This window comes from Terrapene carolina, unplaced genomic scaffold, assembly GCF_002925995.2.
Source record: "Terrapene carolina triunguis isolate 2854851 unplaced genomic scaffold, T_m_triunguis-2.0 Scaffold66, whole genome shotgun sequence".
NCBI lineage: Eukaryota > Metazoa > Chordata > Testudines > Emydidae > Terrapene > Terrapene triunguis.
In genome coordinates, this window is record NW_020664417.1 from 54,247,863 (window position 1) to 54,266,349 (window position 18,487).

Sequence of the window (18,487 nt, forward strand, 5' to 3'; positions counted from 1 at the left end):
TCTGAAATAATAATCCATACATACACATGTACAGTGGAGGGTGAAGTAAGCTCCTGATAGAGGCAGAATTTCAGTTCTTCAGGTTTATTTTTTAAAACTAAAACAGTCCAAAATAAATCAGAACAGATAAGCCGTGTCCTGCTACCTGGCCCTTCCTAAGGCATCTACCTCACAAGACTTCTGCTCCCACATAGTGAGTATCTCTAGCTAGGTGTTCCAGCTAGCTGGGGTGGAGAGCCTCCTTCCACGTTCTGTCTCCTTCCTGCTCCTGTAGAGCTCTTCCTAACTGAGCTGCTTGCTGGTGTTCTACCTGAGAACCAGGTGACTTGCAGCCTATCACCATATCCCTGGCTTCAAACACCTCACTGAAAGAGGGAGCTAATTAGGATTTCCTACACTTCATCCTATAACCTTTATTTTATAGGGGTCCTCTGTGCCCATTACCCTCTCCTCACTCCCACCCCAGACTAGCTAGGTGCTGCTGGGTCCAGCTTCTAAAGCAATGCACAGCTGTATGTTTCTTCAGTCTGTTCTTCAGGGGATGGAAAGGCATACATATGCTCAGCTAGGTGGACTTTACCTTTACTGCTCTGATGACTGGGTTAGCAAAAATAAACCATTTGTTGGATCTTCAACCATTTTTGAAGGTGCTAATTGGTCTTTTGAGCTTTGCTTTAAGAATGTGGTCTCCTCAGACTCTAGGGGCTGGTCTACACTGGCACTTTACAGCGCTGCAACTTTCTTGCTCAGGGGTGTGAAAAAATACCCCCCCTGAGCTCAACAAGTTTCAGCGCTGTAAAGCGCCAGTGTAGGCAGTGCTGGAAGCTACGCCCCTCGTGGAGGTGGGTTTTTAGAGCGCTGGGAGAGCTCTCTCCCAGTGCTCTGTCGCAACTACACAAGCCACGTTAAAGAGCTGCCACAGCAGTGCTTTAATGTTGCCAGTGTAGACAAGCCCTAGGAAACTGCTCCACTCTGCTGAGTTATTTTAAAGCAGATTCTAGGGTGGCTATTAGCACCTTTTACACTGTTCTGTGGTTTGCTGGAAGTGCTTGTGTTATTTGTACAGCCACGTTTATATCTCCACATCACTCACAACTGGAGAAGTACTACATGGCCGAAAAAGTTCACATCTCCAAATCAGAATGCTATTCTGGATCATTCAGGCCCAGTTTATTTAATCATTTCTAGAAACTATGAAATGTTTGAAAGCAGTTTTCAATTACTGTTGACATTTCCATTATGCTGAAAGTAGCAGAATCTGTGACATTATCAGAATGGAAGTCTAACTATTGTAAACTAGTTTCCATTCTTCTTCAACACAAGTCTGTTTTAATGGTCACATTACAAATATTGACCAGTGTGAAATGTCTAAGTTCTTCTGCAATACTTAAATTGATTTATAATCCCTAACAATGAGCTTCCATACTGATGCTGCTGTGAGTGATCTCTCGCTTCAACAAAATGGCTGTTGCCAATGGTAGCAAGCTCAAAAATGCTAGTTGTAATTAAAAATGTTAGCATACAGATATAAAGTACGTTTATGCATGGCAACAAGTGTTTCTCTGCTTGTAAATTTTCCAGTTACTGTACGGAGTGAAGGTAGCAGAACCTCTGTCAGGAAAGGACTAGTAATTTAATGTGGCACAACAGTGGACAGAGCGGCTCTTTACACAGTGGCTTGGGAACGGTTGTGCCAAATTCAATGGCATTTCACAAATGCTGACTTCTATATTCAGAATATTTTCAAATACTTAAAAATGTTTTTTTTCCCCCCTGAGTTAATATTCAATATATTGTGGTGGGGGAGGAGGAGGAGGAGGAGAAATGTCAGCTCTATCCACACAGCTTGCTGTCTTTAACGTTTTAAAGGAATGTTTCTCCAACAGAAACATCTGGGCTCAGTTACGGGGTTAGCAAACAGAATTAATGAATAATTTATGGCTGGTGTGGTGAAATAAAGCAGGGTTCTTTTCTTAAACCTAAGGAAATAATGGGCTTCTTTAAAGATTTAAATGAAAATTTAAATGCCATATGCTGCTTAAGTTGTTATACTTTGAAGGTGATCTCTTGACGAGGAAAAAAGTTCAAGAATTGCTTTTTTAGAATTTTCAATTTTAATAGTGTTAGTAATACAAAAAAAAAGTTGGAGGAACAAATGTTGCATTAATATAATTATGGACACGTTGCTGTTCCAGCATGAATGGCTGCTAATCAAGAAATATTTTGAAAAGAGCCCAAGACTCTTATGATTTAAAGAATGAAACAATTTATGGAATGAGAGCTAAAGACATCCATGTTGGATCAGTACTATGTGCTTCTCCATATTTTTTTTAAGTAGAAAAACCTTGCTCTTTCAAACAAAGAATGTATAATACGAGCAAAATAATGGTATGATGGAAACAGTTGTCGACACTTTTAAAAATGAAAGGCTGATATTGATGGCACCTTGGTCTTAGCATTTAGATGAGTTGTAGAATACTTTTGGAGTCAAGTTTGTATTCAAATCATTTCAGTTACTTTTCTCATTAAAGACAATGGCAGTTCTTTGGGGGATGCTTTATGTCCTCTTTGGGTGAATATCTGTGATTCTGTTGACTTGAACCATTTGTCCACTTGAGGGCAGAATTTGGTTATTTATCTCAATAAAAAAAAGTGGCAGTCTATTTGTGGCCCCCCCATTACCGTAGTATCTGATCACCTCACAGTTTTACATTTATTTATTCTCACAACATCCTGAGCTGTATTATGAAGCACAGAGAGGCTCAGTGGTCACACAGAGTGTGTGGGAAAGCAGGGACTTGCACCCAGGTCTCGCAAGTCCTAGGCTAATGTCCTAACCACTGGGCCATGATGAGTAAGAACAAAGAATACTGACTAACATGGTGCTGAAATGTGAGAAATGTAAATGGCACCTTTTATTATTAAACCATATCTTATATCATGTGTTTTTCAGTATCAAATTAGACAAATTATAATCACGTTGGTTATACATATATAAGTGACTTCCTGAATACAGCTTGTTTTTCTCATCCCTCCAAAATACTTAGGAGCTTGTAAATATCTCCTATGTATACATTTTGGACCAGCTTTGTGATAAAATACAACTCAGTAAAGGGTCAGACATTTATGCAGAAGATAAACAGTTTTTATAAAACATGAAATGGGCCATTAGCTACTTACTGTAAACTTTTTGTCCATGAAAATGCAAAAACATACTCTAATACATTTAACATTTGGACTGCTGTGCCTAAAGCAATTCAATAAGTAATAGTAGCTAAGGTGTCTAGACATTTTTGACAAAGCAATTAGAGTCATTAAATCATCTGGGTTTGCATTGGTAAAAATAACAAGCTGAAAATGTGGTGATCTTGTTCATTGGTGTGCGATTCAGTAAACCTTGAAGTGCAGACCAGATGTTTAAAATACGATACACTACAAAACTTTCTATTATTTTTCCTCCATATAAAACATTGGCAGTGGAAACTTAATCATCCATTGAGAAACTTCGGTAGAATTTTTTTTTTTTTTTTTTTTAGTCAGTGCCTCATACTCAAAGAATATGCTGAAGCTGAAAGCATGTTTCTTCCTCAGTCCTAAAAACAGTAATGCACCTGTTTAACTTTAGGCACATATTATCTTTGGATGGTGTGTGGGTGTACACGTGCATGTTCATTTGGTCTTAAACAGTTAGCATTTTTGTTTGGATATGTACGCTGATCTTACTGTAATTGTAAATCTTCACATTTCAGAAAATACTTGACTTGTTACAATTTAAACTAGGAAGAAAAAAAATTATTAAAAAATTCAACTATTCCATTACATTTACATTCTTGCAGATGATGTGGTAATAAGAGTCATGCAGCATACATATGGAACTCCTCATAACCTCAGAGGCAGTTTGAGTGCAGATCTGGGGCAGCATGTGGCTCCAAAATATCCTAGATGGCTTATGGTCAGTATTGGTGCTGGTGGTTTTTAAGTGTCTTGTTAAAAGCTTTGAGCACACTAATGATGATAGTCCTTGTTAATAGGATACTGGTCTGGGCGAGGGGTGACCTGGGTACTAATTCCAGTTGTGTCATCAACTTGTTATGTGTCCTTGGGCAAGTCACTTCATCTCTTTGTGCTTGTTTCCTGGGACAGGGACTGTCTATGTGATTGTCCAGTGCATAGCAAAAAGGGTCCCTGATCTCAACTGGGCTTTAATAAATAATAGTACTAAAGGACATAATTAACAGTAAGTTATTGAAACTCTTTGCCTATGTTTATTTTTGCATCATCTGCAAATCTTAGTTGTGTGCTGTTTTTTAATGCATTCGACGACTTATTGATGCTGGAAGGATGAAAAAGACTATATTAGAGCTACTGTGATACTTAGATGTAAGCATCCAACAATCATACATAATGCAAATTAATGAAGATAGGCTTAATTGTTCTTGCATGGTGAAGAAAAAGAGCAACCAGCACAACCATTAAAAGAAAAAAAAATTTCTACCAGTATTGGAAAAACAAAACGGGGGGTGGAGGGAAAGCTTATTTCCAGTGGCAGGGCATTGTTTCAGCTATTGTACATACATGCTTTGTCCTTTTGACATATGTTCTTGAACATAGTTTAAAAAATATGAAGCACTATTTTTCTTTAATGCTGAATAAATATGACACACTGAACTTTAACAGTCATATTGGATAATGGTTTCTTTTTGTAATTTTTTTTTCTTTTTTGGCATGCGAGAGAAAACTTTGGTTTTCAGAAGGTAAATCAGAACGGTTGTGTTTTTGAATGAAAATTTTTATTTCATAATTAGAGTAACTAAATTACCTCCATAGCAAGCTGATGATATCTGGTTTCCTTAGATCAGTGCTTCTCAAAGTCGGGCCGCCGCTTGTTCAGGAAAAGCCCCTGGCGGTCCGGGACAGTTTGTTTACCTGCTGCGATCGCGGCTCCCACTGGCCGCAGTTCGCTGCTCCAGGCCAATGGGTGCTGCGGGAAGTGGCGCGGGCCGAGGGATGTGCTGGCCGTCCTTCCTGCAGCCCCCATTGACCTGGAGCAGTGAACCGCGGCCAGTGGGAGCCGTGATCGGCCGAACGTGCGGACGCGGCAGGTAAACAAACCGGCCCGGACCGCCAGGGGCTTTCCCTGAACAAGTGGCGGCCCGACTTTGAGAAGCACTGCCTTAGATGTTAGTATAATAAAATCCAGATTGTGCTTAATTGAATATTATTGTTGAAGGACTAGGAAAATATCCCAGAATGATGGAGGGTGAGGTTCCTTTAAATGTAAAATATATGTGTATATGTATTCTTGTATCCCTCTCTATATTGAGCTCTTCTCTTTTATCCATTGTACAGACTTGCATTTCATCAGTCTAGTGCTGCTTGGATTTTCTGCCTGTGTCACATGTATTGGGAGTAGAGATTCCTCTTGTGACTCTTTCAGTTTTTTGACAGTTCCCCCTGCTGGAAGGTTTGAGGTACTGCACGCATGTTTGGAAACCAGTGTCCTGCCTTCAGGACTACCCTGATTCCAGACATGATAATGGCCTTTTTAGCCTCCCTCCCTATATTAGCCAAAAAACGGTTCTGGTGAGTGCATGTGGGTGTTTATTGAAGGATTGATAGAAAGAGCTAAGGGAATTTTCTGCGTTCTTCCCAGCAGTAGCAGAAGTTGCATCAGATCCAATACTTAAAATCAAAGGTGCTTTCCCTTTCAGATCTATGTTCCTGCAACTCCATGCTCCCTCCTGCCCTTCTGCCTGCAGCAGGATGACTCTGTGGACCATTTGGGGTTCTTTTCCAGAGACAGGATTTGTTTTTTTTTAGGATTTCTCTGTCAACTTCTCCTGCCTCTCCAATTATCAGAAGTCAGATGCCTTCTAGGAGAAAGTATCTGGTCAGTCTGAGGAAACAAAAATGCCTGAAGGATGGTCCCTCATTCCCCGGCTATTAGAGTGGCTGGCTTTCATTTATAAATTTTATGTATCCCATAGTGCCTAGAACCCTAGGAGGGCCCTAGAACCAATGCCCATCCCTGTCTCACAACCCTTTGTAATCTCCCATCATCTGTTTGCTCCAAATGGATATTGAACAGACTTCTAGTCCAGGGTCCCATACAGGCCTGAAACCTTAATACAGTCATTATCTAAATAATCTTTTTGACTTGAAGATCTTGCCTTCCTAATCTCCTCCTCAAGACCCCAAAAATGGAAATTTCAGACAGTGTGGCAAAGTTGACCTCTTCAGGACTTTGTTCGTTCCATAGATCTTAATGATGTCTAACTGTAGTCCTTCTTTGCCCTCATCACCAGGACTACCTGTGCTTTCTATTTGAAGGGGGTCACTTCCGTTTTCTGCTGGTACTTTTCAGCTTCCGGTTCCTTTGCTTGTAGAAAGGTTCAGTAAGTTTCAACATCTCAACAGAGTATTTCTCAGCACTCTACAAGTGTCAACTCACTAACATCTTCTGATGATCAGCATGATAATCGCATTGCCCAAGGCCATATCTTTGTCTTTGGAGAATTTTCTCATCAATCATTGGAACTTCCAGAAACAAGTTATTTTCTGACCCTTCCTCTATCAGTGTAGCTATCCTTTGTGTTATCTTTTCACTTCAAAACTTATGAAGGGCAAGCCTCTGACTAATTCACCCGCAATCAGAATAACAACTGACACCAGGTTTCAGAGTAGCAGCCGTGTTAGTCTGTATCCGCAAAAAGAACAGGAGTACTTGTGGCACCTTAGAGACTAACAAATTTATTAGAGCATAAGCTTTCGTGGGCTACAACCCACTTCTTCGGATGCATATAGGTTATCGGGGTGGGGGGCACAGATGGGCTCCTCTATGGTTCAGGACAAACTGTTATTCTGGGAATCCCAACGTAACACTAATTTCCTGGAGTTGCAGGTGGTAAAGAATGCAATATTTAATTTGCTCCAGAAATTTTCCCCCATGGAAAGTGACAGGAAAAATCATAGTGATGTATTTGAACCTCCAACGTGGAGCAAAATCAAAAGCCTGAGTCATGAAATGAGCTCTCCTACTGTGTCTAGCACAACAGGGTCTGTCCATCAAAGCCATGTATGTTCAAAATAAAAGCAACAAACTGACTGTCATAGCTGACGTGAGCTGGAATCAGAAGAATGGAAACCAAATCAATCAGATTATTGAGAGATGGTTCTTTCTTCAAATGAACCTATTTGTAAGTGAAAGGAATATTTGCAATAGAAAGGAAATGAGATTTTGTTCCTGCTGCTGAAGCCCGGAGATTGGTGATTTCTTTTTCTTGGATAGAGTGATTTACGCCTTTCTCCTCTAATTTCGAAGGTAGCCAGTACTATCAGACAGTGGGTACGTCCAGACTACCCGCCGAATCGGAACCGAAAATTCCAAAATGCAAGTGTACCTGTCAGCCTTATTACATACTGTGGAATTATTCCTTGGCTCTTCTGCTGGGTACAAGAACAGCCCGTGTATGAGTGGAAGCGTGATTCAGAAGCCCATACAGTAGAATAAACCTGCTTTCTCTCAAAAGAGTAAAAGATGATATATAATAAACTAATGGGAAGAACACATGAAAGCTTCTTATTTTGATGAAGGAGCAATGTTTGGGAAGGAAAACAAGGGTCTGCCTCATAGCTGGCAACTTGTTTTGTTGCAGTTTTTTGAAGTATGGTTAAGAGTCTCTCAAGGTTTTTTTATACAAACTCAAGCTTCAGTGTCTGCTGTTGCAAATTATACAGGCTAAAATTTAAGTTCAAGGCGTGAAACATTTATCTGGCACTTAGTGGTTTGAAAACTAAGCCTACTAGCCAGGCTGCAAAATACGGCACTGCCACAACTCCTACATTTAAAAAAATTATTTAATTCCAAGGCATTGGCAATCCCCTTTCTGTCTAATACATAGCTTACTACATCTCTCATGTTTTTGTTAGGTCTCTTTTCTCTCTGTAGCATCACACTTTTTTTCTTTTTATGTTCCTGTAATATATCAAAGTGATGTTTTCAGTGTGCCTCATTTTTTTTCTTTTTCCCTACATTCTTTTACCTTCTTTACTCCCCACATTTTTTCTTCTGTCTCTTCCTTTGTATTTTCTGTCCCTCCACTGTTTTCCCTGAAATCAATCATTTCTCCCTACTTCTCATTTCTAATTTGTAAGACCCTTGTAAGGGGCAGGTACTTGTGTCCTGTGAAGTGCTTAGCACACTAGTTGGTACTATAAAATACTTAATAATTGCTCTCTCTCTTTTCCTGCCTTCTCCATACCCCATGACCTTTTTACTAGGCATTGTGGGTTTCCTACCTGGAAGCTGTCCCTTGACATTTCTCAGGGATACCATCTTTTGTAGCCTCTGGCTAGTAGATTTCTGTTCAATTTGAAACTCCCATCCCCTCTGGCCGCTGGCCAGGGAAAAGAAACCTTTTCCCTCTCTCTTTCACCGCATTCGCATCCCAGATCTGTGAGAATGATGATGTCTGTGGACCTTTCTTTAACTAACTGTCCCTCAGCCTCTGATGGGTTCTAGCTCCCAGTCAGTAGCTCCAGTACCTGCTCTACTGGTGGTGCTGGTTGCTTTCCCAAGGTATACCAGAGTGACATTGACATGATTCTTGTCAATTTCATAGCTGCTCTGCCAGATCCCAGTAACAGCAGTGAAAATTAACAAAGCTTGCAAAGCTCTGAGCAGCAGCAGAAGTACAAGGCCTGTCTGTCTTCAGATTTTGGAAGACAGCATTGCATTGGTTTGTACTCAGTTCATGTTTGGAAGGTTTTGATTGGATCCATGAAGAATAGAATTTTAGTCTTATAGACTTTAAGGCCAGATGAGACCATCATGATAATCTGGTCTGACTTTCTGCACATGGCTGGCCACAGAACCTTATCCACCCACTCCTGTAATAGGTGGGGTTACTGAAGTCCTCAAATCTTGATTTAAAGATTCCAAGTTACAGAGCCTTCACCATTTGCTCTAGTTCAAATCAGCAAGTGACCCCTGCTCCACTCTGCGGAGGAAGGCGAACCTTCCTCTCTCTCCCCCCCCTCCCCCACCGTGCAATGTCTGCCAATTTGACCTGGGGGAAAATGCCTTCTTCAACCCAAACAGGATGATCAGTTAAACTTTGAGCAAAACGGGGAGACCCACCAGCCAGACACCTGGGAAAGAATTCTTTGTAGCAGCTCAGATCCCTCCCCATCCAGTGTCCCATCCCTGACCATTGGAGATATTTGCCAATTTCTGTTTTTTTTTTTTTTTTTTTTTTTTTTTTTTTAATAAAGTCTAGGTTCTGGAGAAGTTTGGTACTCGACCAGGAAAGATTCCAATTCACTGTGGGAGAGTGGATATTTCAGGCCTTATTTAAGTTGTTCCCCTAATGTATTTATTTAAACAAAATAAGTGTTAAGCCATTTTTAATTACTAGAAACAGCAATGAAATATAAAATGTTGATAGTTCAACTTTTAGTCCAAGCTGTAGATATACAATTGAGAAGAAGGAAATGAAACTTGACAGTGAAATTTGCAGGTCATATTACTGACATGGGGCCATGTCCTGGCTTCAAAAACTTCTTACAGAGGCTAGAAAATACAAAAATGCTGATTAAAAGGAGCTATGCTTTAATCATAGCAAGGAGATGGTGAATATGAGGCGAAGCGGCAACATCCCTCAGTCATCTTCTTTGTGTGTAAGCCTTCCCCTTTTCTTATCTGTCTGTACATGCGTGCAAGCACATATGCATGGGGGTGGCACCAGAAGACATTTCCTATTTGAGCAATTATCTTCTCCAACATAGATTGTTGAAGACCTACATAAACCCAAATAAAATCCAGATATCTTGGTGTAGGTCAAAATTCTGTCTTCTAGTCACTCTGTGGTAGGCATTATACATCTGGTCCTTTGTGATAGGATCTCCAGAATAGTGGATGATCTTGTGCAATGTAGGAATGGTTCCCTCTGTCTTCTTGGCAGATCACTCTGAGTATGGAAACAGTTATACAAAAGAGAATCTGAAGTTAGTGCTTTAGGCTTTATTAGAGTGGGTGTCAGTTCAGTTTGGATGGGTACAATCAGCCAGATTAGGCTTGCACGAGGTCTGCAAAAGTAAGACCATGATTTGCTTTGCATATCTGTACTTTGACACATCAACCTTTTACCCCCAATCGGGGATATTGCAGATTATGTATTCCTCATGCCACTTTATCTTAAACCAAACTTTGCACCCTCGATAATCTGTATGTTATTCCCTGATAACCAGAAACTTCTATGCTCAAACTCTGTTCACTATTTTTTTTTAACATCATCTTAATAAAATTTTTAAATCTGTTGTTAGTTTAATTTTGTCTGATGGACGACAGCAAACACCCGTCCAGAAAATGGAATCTCCTGCAGCCATTTTTGAAAAAATTGTACTGCGGTAATGACATATACAACTTTGAAGTAAGGAAGGAAAGAAAATAAATACCAAACGTTCTATGCCTAGAGGACCAGATCCTCAACTAGTGTAAATCGGCATAGCTCCATTGAAGTCAGTGGGGTGCTACACTGTTGCTTAACAAATTTAAAATAGTAGAACTTTGTAATGTAGAGCCTGACTTAGATTAATTCATCTATTTATTTAATTTTGGGGGCTCTAAATCTCTATTACTAGAATAGTTGTATTGGCAGAAAGTGTTTTAACAGATCAGTAACATAAAAATTCATATAAAGTTTGTGGTTGCTGTGTCATTTAGTTAAAGGATGATTTCGCCTTCTGTGATTGAAAAAAACATCCCCTTGCATTTAAACACGCAGAGCAGCTTCACAGCCTACAGTGGAATGAATTCCTAGCTGGGAGCTTGCTTCGGTAACTGCATTTAAGGCCAGAGAACTAGAGAGAGGTCAGAGGATCATGTACTAAAAGGTGGCCTTGCAAATAGAAAACATTCAGAGGCAAGGGGATTCCTGGCATTCCCTGGGATCAGAATTTTCATTTCTTGTTTTATACAAATAGAAGAAAATGCAATTTTAGTGTTTGATTAACATTTTCAGTCATATTATCTGCTTCTTCTGCAAAAAGTGATCCAAAATATTAGTTTTACATGTATCTAGGACATCTATTGGATAACTAGCTAGCACATCTGTAAAAATTGACTTGGCACTCTGAATATAATCCCTGAATGTAGATTCAGTTGTCAGCACCTCATTATTAACTGCTCTTTCATTGGAATTGTTTTTATTAAAATAACCTTCTGTGACAGTGTTAAAATAGACCAAAGGTTATTTTAAATCATTATTATGTTACATGTAGAATTCCCAAGTAATACATATGTTGTAAGGATCAAAATTTATTTTTAGCATAATTCATTTGCTTTGTCCAAAAACTAAATTCAAATCCCCTGACAAATGACTCTTTAATATGCACTTCGTGAAGAGTTACTTGGCAAGAGTTTTAATATGTCTTGTATTGTGCAAAATATCTGACTTGTTAGCTTTCAGTTAACTAGACTCCTACAATTATATCTCAGTCTGGTATTCTCTATAAAATTATCTCACAGCTTGTATGAATAAAATGTTTACAGAATAATTTCATTGGGATGCGAGGCAACTAGTAGAAATTCAGACAGGTCTGAAGCAATGCTTGTGAGTAAGGGGTTTTGCTGAGGTAGTTCATGCATGCTGTTTTTTTAAGGAGTTTGGCCATAACTAGAGAAACAGGAGTGGCATTTTGGAGTTATGCCGGCATGCTCTCTGAGTATTAAGGCCCATATTGTTATAGTGGGCAAGAGTGGCTGTTATGTTCTGCTTATCTAGAAAATGTGCCCATTTCTCTTGCATGTGGACTTCACCATGCTCAGTCACATTTGGACTAGATTTCTTAATGTTTGTCAAATTGTAGCCTCCAGTCCAACTGTTGTAGAAAAAAGCTGCTCACTTGCTCCTCAGAGTAGGAGGAAGGGGAATCTGTTATGACTACTGTTGCAGTATACACTAATGGCCAATATGACATAGGGAAAAAAAATCAGGTATGGGCAGGATATTCCATAATCATCCAGTGCGGGCTTTCTTGCATTTCCCCCTTAAGTATCTGGTATAGTCCACTGTTGAGAACAGAGAACTGGACTACTGGTTTGGTGTGGCAATTTTTTCATTTTTGTTAACTCATTTAAAGGTGAACTGCAGTGCTTAAACAATTATGATGATTTGTACCCTTGTATTTTTTCTGCTCCATAGTGAATAAAGTCGGCTGTCGCAGTTTCAGGGTATCCATTCTCTGTGGTCCATTCCAGGAGAGGAGTCTCCTCTCAGGTCTCCAGCCATTGCCTGTCTCTGGGCAGGGAACCTTGTCCCACTCCCTTCTGACTCAGGGTTTTAAGGCTGCACAGCTCCCTGCCTTACACCGTGATATCCCCAGCAAGCCAGTGACTGCCTAATGGCCAGTGCCTGTGCTTTGCTTTCTCTCCGAGGGCTATGAACAGAGTGTATTGCCAGCAGTTACAAGTTACCACACAGCTCTTTTTAAGCAAGCACTACAAAGAAAACATAGTAAAAACAATAAACAGTGGGGCTAGTAGGTCATAGTCATTCTAACCCTTCCTAAACGGCTGGGGCCTTCCTTGGACAGAATGCCCTACCCATTTGCTGGATCAGAAAGAAGGCCCTGAGTCAGTTTAAACCCAATCTTTAAAAATAAAAATAAAAAGCCCTTTCTTTTTTGTTGGTCTCTGGAAAACCCAGTTTGAACCAATATATACAAGCATCTCCCTACCTCTCTGGAGGTGTTTTACACCTAAGGTGGTTCACCTGAACCACCCCCTACTGTTTTTGGTTTCTGGAGGAGCAGTGATAACCCTCCCTCCTGGAGTTGCATACAGTCGCTGTCCCACAGTGATAAATAAACATAGTACCATATAGTCCTGAAAGATATTGCAAAGGGCGGGGGGGCGGGGGTAAGGGGAGGGACAGCAATATCTGTATACTCTCTACGGAATAATGTAGGCCTCAGGATTTTTACAGTTTGTTTTTAAACATTAGAAATATCCTGTCTACATTTCCTCTTTTTGAGGGAGAATTCCATGGTCTAGAGAACTAATGGATTTTATGACATCACAAGACTGACATCTGAGAAAAGAAGGAATTTTTAGGGTATGTCTACACTGAAAACTTGAAAGCGCTGCCACGGGAACGCTCCCGCTTTGAAGTGCGAGTGTGGTAATCTACCTCCACGAGGGGATTAGCTCCGAGCACTGGGAGTGCGGCTCCCAGTGCTCAGAGCCTGTCTACACTAGCGCTTTAAAGCACTCAGACTTGCTGTGCTCAAGGGGGTGATTTTTCACACCCCTGAGCCAGCAAGTTAGAGCGCTATAAAATGTAAGTGTAGACAAGCCCTTAGTCAGACTTTTAAGCTTTTTTTCTATCCATTTTTGCAATTTAATTCAGATGCCTGACTAACACTTGAGAGAAAAGCTTCCTTTGCTGAAGATTCAGTTGAGAGGTGAGAACGTTTCTCACTTTGCACTTCAGTCCTCCAGTAGGAACAGGAAAGTCAATTTTAAAAATGATTAGTCTGACTTTACTGCTCATAATGTGGAAGGCACCTTCCCCTCACACAGGAAGACTTAGGGTATGTCTTCACTACCCGCCGTTTCGGCGGGTAGCAATCGATTTATCTGGGATCGATATATCGTGTCTCGTTAAGACGCGATATATCGATCCCCGAACGCGCTCACCGTCGACTCCGGAACTCCACCAGAGCGAGCAGCGGTAGCGCAGTCGACGGGGGAGCCGCGGCCGTCGATCCCGCGCCGTGTGGGCCCCAGGTAATTCGATCCAAGATACTTCGACTTCAGCTATGCTATTTGCGTAGCTGAAGTTGCGTATCTTGGATCGATTTCCCCCCCCCCCGTTGTATACTAGCCATTAGTCCCTGCCCCTGGTCAGCTTACCATATAAGAAGACAAGCAGGCATGAACGTAACTTTTATATACGTTATTAGAACAAATAAACATTACCTGTACCTGAGTGCCCTTCAATCCACTGGTTATTAGTTAGTCAATTTCTTTTAGTTATCATAGAAGTGAGTCTTGAGGAAGAATTTGGAGGATAAGAAGGTAGTTTTGCAGGATGAGAAGGTAGTGGCTTTATGGTTCAGTTCAGGAAGGGTGTTCCATGCACAAGGCAGCACATAAGAAGGTGCAAAGATTGTTGTGGAAGAAACAGATAAGTCAAGGTTAGCAATATTAGTAGAGCAGTGAAAATGTGGGGAACAGACAAGATAATAGAGAAGAATGGATAACTAGGGAGCGGGAGGTGTATCTCTAAGGTTAAAAACAATTTATTTTTAAAATCTCCAAAGCCATTTTTTTAACATCCATAAAGGATGCAAATAAAAAAACCCCTAAAATCCTCTTCCTTTGACGTTCATATTTAAATAACTCTGTGTAGTGTCAAAGATGAGTTGTATCCTCCAAGTGGTATTTTATACAAAAAGCATCTTAATGACTGGTTTCTACCGAAATTCCAAAAAATGCGACCTAACAGTATCTGTCAGTCTTCTCTGAAGAGTTTTCAGCCTGAGGCTCAGATGTGGAAAGCATTTCAGTCTCAAGTGAAGTTCATTCCTTATTTCTAGCCTTCATTGTTGTTGTTGTTTGTTTCTTGCTACACAATGAAGACTTACCTCTTGACTGCAGATGAAGAAAAGACCCCCCTGATATGTAAACAAACAAAGCCCTTCCCTCTCCCTGTCTCCACTGAATATTACAAGGTCCTAAAAGCCCTAATATTAAATGTTCCTAGGATCCTGAGGTTAAAAATAGAGTTAAAGTATGATGTTTCCTTGTAATTTATACTTTTTTTTTATACTGAACTTTGTTTATATTATACTGTCACCTTGAGGCCCCAACTGAGACGGGAGTCCTGTTGTATTAGGCATGTACAAATGTATAATAAGAGACAGTCCCTGCCCTAGAGAGCTTACAATCTCCTTTGCAATCATTTAAAAATATGTACGCAGCCTATGGTAAACAAGAAGGTTCTTGTGACACTCAGTCCAGATTATTCTTTAAGCATGGCAATTTATTTTCTTTTCAGCTAGAAGATTGCATTAATTACTGTTAGTAATGAACTACTGCTAATTGGTAGTACGTTGGTCAATGTTGTTTGCTTGACAGATCAACTTCATTGTTGTTACTTATATAGTGCTACAGCTAAGTATGGTGTTTTGCATGCAAAAAATAAGAACATTCCTGCCCCATTATACATACTTTCACTGTTGTTTCTATATTTCTTCCTATAAAATATAGTTCTGTTGGTAGAATTCCTTAAGAACTCGACCCATTTGCTCTGATATAGCACCACATTGAATAGTCTAATTTCTGTAGGGAGCTACTGTCATCTGTCTTAAAATGTGCCTTTCTAAAAGATGCCAGTAACACACTCCAAATCCTCTGAATTACAAATTCTGCTTCAGTTACTGTATGCTGTCTTCTTCCTTTTGTCTCTTGACATTCCTGAAAGGGAAGAATATAAAAATACAAATACTGCCAAAATGGCTCACATGTTAAGTGCTTCATATCATATGGTTTGCTTACATTTCACCTTCGTTTGACCTTGAAGTTTACAGGTTCAAGTGAATATTAATGGCCTTGGGAACAGCTAAACTAAACAGAACAGAAAGGCGGCGAGAGCTCATAGTTCACTAAACTACTGTATGATATATGGTGTCATTGAACTGTGCAATTTCATTTTTGTTTAACATAGTGAAATGCTATATACTCATAGAGTATCTTTTATTTAAGGGATTGCTGAAACTTGACCACGCCTCTCTTTTAAAAAAAGAAGTTGCATACAAATAAGTTTGGATACTCTTTAAGAAATGTTTCAAACAGCCAGTGTGTGTTATGCATTTTTACTTTTTTTTTTAATGTTTGTGGGTTAGATTTGAACAATGAAGTGTTTTGCCTGAATATAAATGCTTTATTTATCTGTCCAAATAAACAGGTTTATAATCACAGATTTATGACCAAATTCTAGGTTTTACTTTGTGCCAGCCCTTTCTTTTTAGGAGTAATGTGCATTTTTCCTAGAATCATAGAATATCAGGGTTGGAAGGGACCTCAGGAGGTCATCTAGTCCAACCCCCTGCTCAAGCAGGACCAATCCCCAGACAGATTTTTGCCCCAGATTCCTAAATGGCCCCCTCAAGGATTGAGCTCACAACCCTGGGTTTAGCAGGCCAATGCTCAAACCACTGAGCTATTTTTGACTACTCTTAGAATGTATAATATGGTTCCCAAGATTATTTTTCTAGGATTCTTGGTTGTTTTTCTTGTTGTGGGGTAGCACAGACCAACTACATTGAGTCTCACACCATTACTATTGAAGTTGGAGGATACAGTGAGCTGAGTTAAAATATGTTGTTATTCCCTAGACAGCTGGGTTATATCTTGCACATACAGCGATTAATATGTAAAGTTGTTCCATGTCACAGAGACTAAAATATATCTTAAACTTTGACATTCTAAAGCCTAGGAACTTCATGTGTGTTTGTATGTCTGAGCACATTCTTCTAGATCAGCATTAAGTAGGACTGTGGTTAAGATGCTTGTCCTTGCAAATTTACAAGATGCTGGGTTGCAGGAAATGATTGATTAAAACTTCAGATACTGGTTTTGTTGGTGGTTTGGCAAATTATGAACTTGCTTAGAATGTTGGTTGACCACAGCAGACGAGATGGCACACACATTCTACCTCATACATGCATCTATCTGTAATATAGATTTGAGATACAATCAGTTTTCTAAGAACTTGGTAAACCTTACCATGCTGTGTGATATTTTTTTTCCCCTCTGGGGTCATCTCTGATATGCATAGAATCATAGCCAATCTTTTTGCGTAATTAAAACTTCAGTTTTTACTTTATTACATTCAGGGCCGGCTCCAGGCACCAAGCACCCAAGCTGGTGCTTGGGGCGGCACCTGGAGGGGGGCGGCGCGGCGCTCTGGCCGCCGGGGGGAGAGCCGAGCCGAGCCCCAGCCGGGGCTCGCCGCCCTCTCGCCGCCCTGCCCCCAGCGCTCTGGCCGCCGGGGGAGGGGCGGGAGAGCCGAGCCCCCGCCGGGGCTCGCGGCCCTGCCCCCGGCGCTCTGGCCGCCGGGGGGGAGACCGGAGCCGCCGCCGGGGCTCGCGGCCCTGCCCCCGGCGCTCTGGCCGCCGGGGGGGAGACCGGAGCCGCCGCCGGGGCTCGCCGCCCTCCCCCAGGGGCTCCGGCCGCCCCCCCCGGCAAAAAAGCCAGAGCCGGCCCTGATTACATTCCAGTTCACTCTCTGGACAAAAATATGTCAAATGGAGTCAAGTTACTTCATTAATGGTTACCTGTAAAGCAAGAATTGTAAAATATTGGTGTTCTGCAGTGGGGTTTGGGTTAAGAGATGTTTCTAGGGCATTTCAGGATTTCTCACTCTGCTGTGGTTGGAAGAACCTTTTGAATTCTGTTTGTTTTCAAGTTCTCCCACGCTCCATAAATGACAGGGAATACATTTTTTTGGAGTGTAGTGGTCAGTTTTATTGGAACACAATATTTTACACAAAACAGAACAATCTTTTAACTTAATGTTATCTCAAAGTAACATTAAAACAGCACCATAACTCTTTGCATAGTCCTTATCTGGCTGAAACACAATTGTGGTTTTATGTATTCTCGGCATTACTTAAATGTTTTGAGAGTACCTCTGTGGAAAATGTATCTCCTCAGCTAGTATGAGTGGACTCTGGCCACTCTGCTTATAACAAGGTGGACCTAAGTCTTCTGGAGAGGATCCTTGACAAATTGAGACAATATTTGCCTTTTACTTTTAAAAAAGTCATTGGCCCCACCCATGGAGTGTGTGATCTTCCCCACTCTCCCTCCAATGATATTCAGCAGTCTGTGTGATCTTCCTCTAACTGTAGAGATGATTTGGGGAAAATACAGAAAGTTAATTCCATCAATCACCTTTGAGATGAGTGACTAAACATGCCAGGATAACTAACTTATCTAAGGCCCCCCCCTTCACTATATATTTTACTGTATCTAGGAAAGGTATTTGAAGGCAGTTCTACCTAAAACACTTTTTATGGCTATTTAGAAGGTGGTTGTCCTAACTAATCTAGAGCATAGTTTTAAAACTTTTTGACTCCATTCATACTTTCTGGCCAAACTATGATAGAAACCATTTTAACTGGGTCTGTATTTAAGCCATTTTAAACATTATACAAAATAAATAAATGAGTACAATAATATATGCGGGGGGGGGGGGAAGGGGAAGAGTGCTTTAGTGTTGGGCATACACTACTTCTTCAAGCTGGTCCAATGTGTATTATGCTGTGGAGTACGCCTGTGCTCCATGCGCCTCAGACTGGAAAATTCTTGCAAGCAGTGTCCGTTAGTCTGTGCCTGCACACCTGCTCTCCTCGGGCTCTGCACTGAGGGCATAAGGGGAGGGGCGGACCATCCACTGCTCCTGTTCTGTCTTACTGC

At 40.7% G+C, this 18,487-nt stretch overlaps 1 protein-coding gene across 1 annotated transcript in view; it reads left to right on the forward strand.

The window, feature by feature from the left end:
- Positions 1 to 18,487, forward strand: part of SCFD2 (sec1 family domain containing 2) — a 283,912-nt gene that overhangs the window by 7,549 nt on the left and 257,876 nt on the right. The gene's annotated exons all lie outside the window — the stretch shown is intronic.